The sequence below is a fragment of the Cervus elaphus genome, chromosome 9 (genome assembly GCF_910594005.1).
Source record: "Cervus elaphus chromosome 9, mCerEla1.1, whole genome shotgun sequence".
In the NCBI taxonomy this organism is placed as follows: domain Eukaryota; kingdom Metazoa; phylum Chordata; class Mammalia; order Artiodactyla; family Cervidae; genus Cervus; species Cervus elaphus.
Window position 1 is genome coordinate 19,291,128 of NC_057823.1, and position 6,000 is coordinate 19,297,127.

Here is a 6,000-nt window from a genome sequence, read left to right on the forward strand (position 1 = left end):
ACTAGGCACAGCACAGATCTGTCATAGCTTTTTTCCCAAGGAGTAATCATCTTTTAATTTCATGGCTGCAGTCACCATCCGCAGTGATTTTGGAGACCTAGAAAAGATCTGTCACTGTTTCCACTTTTCCCCTATCTATTTGCCTTGAATTGATGGGACTGGATGCCATGATCTTAGTTTTTTGAATGTTGAATTTTAAGCCAGGTTTCACTCTCTTCCTTCACCTTCATCAAAAGGCTGTTAGTTCCTCTTTGCTTTCTGCCATTAGATATCATCTAGATATCTAAGGTTGTTGATATTTCTCCTAGTAGTCTTGATTCCAGTTTGTGTTTCGTTCAGCCCATCTTTTCACATGGTGTACTCGCTGGTACCATGGGGAGAGTTAATGTACGTTGCCTTTGCCCTATTGAAACCTTTGCCATTACTAAAACTGTGATAAGGTCTATGGGACTTGGAAGGGAGGCAGCGTACTCCCTGGCTTCAGGGTTGGACAGGTCTGCGTTCTCTGTCCCTCAGGAGCGCCACCTAGAGGTGATAAGAAGTGTTGCGGGCTTCCACCCTGGCTTTGTTGGAAATGCGTTTATTTGAAGAGGAGCAAACTAGTTAAGGGTCGGGATATACAGGTTTGCTGCTGAGAAGAAGGTCTAAGGGTTTCTTAGTTGTAGTTGAAGTCATGGAGTTAGACAAGGGCACCCAGAGAGAATATGTCAGGTGGGCACATCAAAACCCCATAGTTAGATGGGGGAAGAAGAGCCCTTAAAAGAGGCTGGGCAGGACTGGTCAACAGGTCAGAAGAGGACCTGGAGGGGCTTGGAGAAGACAGGTGGAGTAGGCGCTGCTGAAGGTAGTAGAGAACTCAGGCCAGGCAGACCAGGCCAGAATGGTATCCATCGGCCCTTGCACTTTGTAATATGGAGGTTCCTGAGGAGAGAAGCTAGAAGGTTTTGCTTGAATGGTGGCTGTGGAAGCTAGATTTCAATTGGCTGAGTCTTTTGTTTTTTTCAGAGGTGTGCTGGAACCAGCTTGGACTGCCTGGCAAGAGCCAGTTGTCAAATTTTCAGGAATTTTGGAGCTAGTTGTTAAACACGGTCATTATTTTAAAATTGATTGTATAAGCTTACAATCAACTGGATTATATTAAAACAATGGTAATAAATTCTCAAAACTCAACACTTCTTATTATGTCCCTGTCTATGCTACTGAAGTTATTTACGTATGTCTCTTCCGTAGGCTGGAAATACCATATTAGATGTGCTATACCTCTTACTAGTTCTGTCTTTTTTTTTTTTTTTCTAAAGTAATGGTTTATTTGCAGGGTGCCACACAGGGGAATGGGAGACAAGTCCCAAGTCCACTTCATCTTGGTCACTGAGTTAAGGATTCGTTTTCATATTTATTTTTATTTATTTAATTTGGCTGAGCCAGGTCTTCATTGCAACATGTGGGATCTAGTTCCCTGGCCAGGGGTCGAACCTGGGCTTCCAGCATTGGGAGCATCAAGTCTTTGCCACTGGACCACCAGGGAAGTCCCCACCAATTCTATCTCTAATGCACCATATTAATAGCTTGAAATTGGCCATGGTGGGAGTATTTACTCCATAGGAATTGACAAATGCTACAGATCAAGAACTTTCTGGTATGTTTGGAGAGTCAGTTATTAAATGTTTAACAAGCACATAGAGAGGGAGAACAGAGATGCCTCTGAGGAATCTTTGCAGTGCTTAGAAAGTGAAATTATGACAGCTGGAGGTACATATGGGGTAGAGTGAGGGTGGTTTATGTTTTCCCTACCTTTTCATTTTGAAAATGTTCAAAGCTACAAAAAAAGTTGCAAGAATAGTATAATGAACACTCATACACCACTTACCTACATTTGTTTTGCCACATGTGCTTTAGCATTTGCTATGCACATGTGAGGGGTTCCCAGGTGGTGCTAGTGGTAGAGAACCCGCCTGACAATGCAGGAGACACAAAAGATCCTGGTTCAATCCCTGAGTCGGGAAGATCCCCTGGAGGAGGGCATGGCAACCTGCTCCAGTATTCTTGCCTAGAAAATTCCATGAACAGAGGGGCCTGGTGGGCTACAAGGCATGGGGTCACAGACTTGGACATGACTGAGCGTCTGAGAACTGATGGTTGATTTACAATTTTGTGTTGGCCTCAGGTGCGCAGCTAAGTGATTTGTGATATAAATATATATATATATAATTAATTTTTAACAGTTCTTTTCCATTATAGTTTGGTATAAGACATTGAATATAGTTCCCTGTGCTATACAGTAGGTCCTTGTTGTTTACTTATTTTATATGTGCGCTCAGATGCTCAGTCGTGTCTGACTCTTTGTGACCCCATGGACTATAGCCCACCAGGCTCCTCTGTCCATGGAATTTTCCAGGCAAGAATACTGGAGTAGCGTTATGTGTATCGGAAAAAAAAAAAAAAGAATACTGGAGTAGGGTGCCATTTCCTCCTCCAGGGGATCTTCCCAACCCAGGGATGGAACCCACATCTCTTACAACTTTTGTGTTGGCAGGTAGATTCTTTACCTCTAGCTCCACCTGGGAAGCTGTGTTATATACAGTGGTGTGAATCTGTTAAGTCAATAGTCCCAATTTATCCCCCCACCCATCCCCTTTGGTAAGTGAAGTTTTCTGTATCTATGAGTCTGTTTCAGTTTTGTAAATAAGTTCATTTGTACCGCTTTTTAGACCCCACATATGTAATATCATGCGGTATCTGTCTCTTTCTGACTTACTTAACTTAGTAAGCTATTCTCCAGGTCCATCCATGTTGCTGCAAATGGTATTATCCCACTATTTTTATGACTGAGTAATAGTCCATTACTTATTATACATAGCATATCTTCTTTGCCCATTCACCTGTCAATGGGCACTTAGCTTGCTTCCATGTCTTGGTTATTGTAAATAGTACTGCTCTGAACATTGAGATGCATGTGTCTTTTCAAATTAGAGCTTTTGTCTTTTCTGGATAAATGCCCAGGAGGGGGATTGCTGGATATATGGCAACTCTTGTTTTAGTTTTCTTAAGGAATCTCTATAGTTTTCCATAGTAACTGCGCCAATTTACAATCCTGCTAATGTGTAGGTTTGTACCTACCTTTTTTTCCATGTCCTCTCCAGCATTTATTATTTGTAGACTTTCTAATGATGGCCATTCTGACCAGTATGAGGTGGTACCTCATTGTGGTTTTGTTTTGCATTTCTCTAATAGCAATATTGAGCATCTTTTCATGTGCCTATTGGCCATCTGTTTGTCTTCTTTGGAGAAAAGTCTGTTTAGGTCTTCTGTAGCCCGGGCACAAGGTTAACAAAGGCAGAAAAGGTAAAAGGGAAGGGATTTTTGTGATTTCAGCTCCCTGAGTAGACCTCGGTTACAGGGTTGCCAGCCTTGTCTTGTAACTTGGTGTGTTATTGGTGATTGTGCCTGATCTACATGTTTCTACAAAGCAAAGCAGCAAATCGTGGTCTGTTGTCCAAGCCAACTAGTGGGTGGTATTTTGTTATAGCTGCCCCAGCTGACTAAGACAGTCAGTTCTCCCAGATGGTAGACTAACCCCAGGCTGTCTGGAAACCTTCCCAGTGCTATCAGGTGAGTGTGTGTTACAGTCAACCGGGCACGGTCCACAGTGAAGCCAGGAGTGCAACAGGGACCAAGACACCGGGGAGTCACCCTTTGGGGGGAGCATCCAGAAAACCCATGCTGGGTAGTGTGTGCACTGAGACCCCAGGAAGGACGAGGTTTGGAGCTAAGATGATCACAGACTCTGTGTATTATTCATCTACTGCTCTGTAACAAATTACCCAAAATGTTACGGCTTGACAAAGAGAAGAAGGGTGGTTGCCAGGGGCTGGGTGTAGATAAGGGAGATGCATGAATTCTAGAACTCTGGGATACAGCCAGCTCAATGCCTGCAGTGAATCGTCTCGTACTGTGCACTTACACATTTCTTAATGTCGGTCCCTGCTGGTCCAGTGGTTAAGAAGCCACTTTGCAATGCAGGGGGCACAGGTTCCATCCCTGGCCTGGGACCTAAGATTCCATGCCCAGTTTCTGCTGCCCACGGACCTCCGCCATCTGTCTGCCTTCTGTCTGGCCTTCTTCCCACTTCTGCTCCCCGCTCTACCCAGCTGACTCTCTTCTCCATCTCCTGTTCTCCCTCCCCAGGAATAATAATAGCTTCTGGCACTGACGGCACGCCTCCCCTGTTCCAGACAGTGCGCTAGGCTCCAAGAAGCAGCTTCTTATTTAGCGCCAGCCCACAAGCCCCCAAGGCGGATGCTATCATTAGTCTTCTTCTACAGTCAGGCACCCACAGCTCGCAGGCAGGGAGGAAGCGGCCCATATCAACCACGTCAACAAAGAGAATCTAGCTGGAGAGTTAGGGCCAAGCCTCTGGCCCAGGTCACAGTGTAGACCCCCACCCAACAGCCATGGCCAGGCTGGGTGATGTGAAAAGCAAGGGCTGTTGGTAAGGTAGGATTTGAATCCTTAAAATCTGTGAAGCTGGCACTAGCATTCTGTTTCTATCAAGTAAGCAAAGGCCTCCAGAAATTGATCCACTCAAGGGCCAGGTTGCGGAAGTCGAAGGCCTGTAAAAGAAGCCATAAAGGGCAGTTAGAGACTTCCCTGGGGGTCCAGAGGCTAAGACTCCATACTCCCAATGCAGGGGGGCCTGGTTTGATCTCTGGTCAGGGAACTAGATGCCACATGCCACAACTAAGAGTTCAGATGCTGCAACTAGTGATCCTGAGTGCCGCAACAAGGACCGGGCGCAACCAAAAAAAGATAAATAAATAAAGGAGCAACTAGACGGGAAAGCTTGCTGTGGGGACAGTGCCAGCAGGGGTTGGAGACAGATCATGGAAATGTCAGGGGAAGCAGGAGAGCCTGGCTGGAGGGGATAGGTGGGGACCAGATCACGAGGGTTGCCTAAGTAGGAGCACTGGGGAGTTTTTTGTTTTGTTTTGTTTTGTTTTTGCACTGGGGAGTTTTAAAGAGGGCGTGACGGGGTGCCCTCTGAGCCATCTGATCACTCTGTTTTGTGGAAGGCTCCCGAGGCCACTGTGGCCGCTAGAAGACCTCAGCATCCCGAATGAGGGGACCGGCAGATGGACCTGTGGAAAAGCCAGGGGTGAGGGCGCTCAGGACTCCGGGTCACGGAAACCTGTCTTTTATGGTGCAGGTGGGGGGGAGGGGGCACACCTGGCTGTCAGCTTCCAGGCACAATGCAGGGCGGTGCCTTTGGCAGTGCTGGGCAGGACCCTCAGCAGGTGGTTGATCCAGAGGGGCTTCTAGCATCTCCAGTGGTCCTGAGGGTCCTTCATCCTCTCTCTTTGGAAGCTCATCTCTCTTCTCATGATTATTTGTGCCAATCAGATTCCATGTAGACTGTGGGTGGGACAGTCAGGTAGCAGATGCAGAGCTTATAAGGCAATCAGACCTTTCAAAGAACGAGAACTGGGACTGCTCAAATGGTCCCTGGGACTTCCCTGGGACTTCCAAGATGGTCCAGCAGTTAAGACTCCATGCTCCCACTGCAGGGGGCATGGGTTCCATCCCTGGTCAGGGTACTAAGATCCTGCATGCCGTGTGGACAAAAACAAACAAAAACACAACCACTCCCACCCAAAACCCAATACACTTCTGAGGTAAACAAAAGGGAAAAAGAAAAAAGAACCAGGCCTGACCTCTTAGAAGGGGTGACCTTCCTCTTAGGTGACTAGGGCCTACCATACCTGGGGGCTCTTTGCAAATGTTTTGCTTTCTTTTAAAATAAGAAGAAAAAATAGATAATCTAACTGGAATTTCAGTCATCTTTATGCCAACAGTGTTGTAAAATATAATTTTTTTTCCTTTTTCCATGGGGGATGGAACCTATGAAGGCAAAATTGTGTGGGACTGATGAAAGTCACAATGGGGTGATTTTGGCATATTTTTTAGGCCTTATCATGCTAAGGTCTGTCTCTTCAGTCTTAAGTA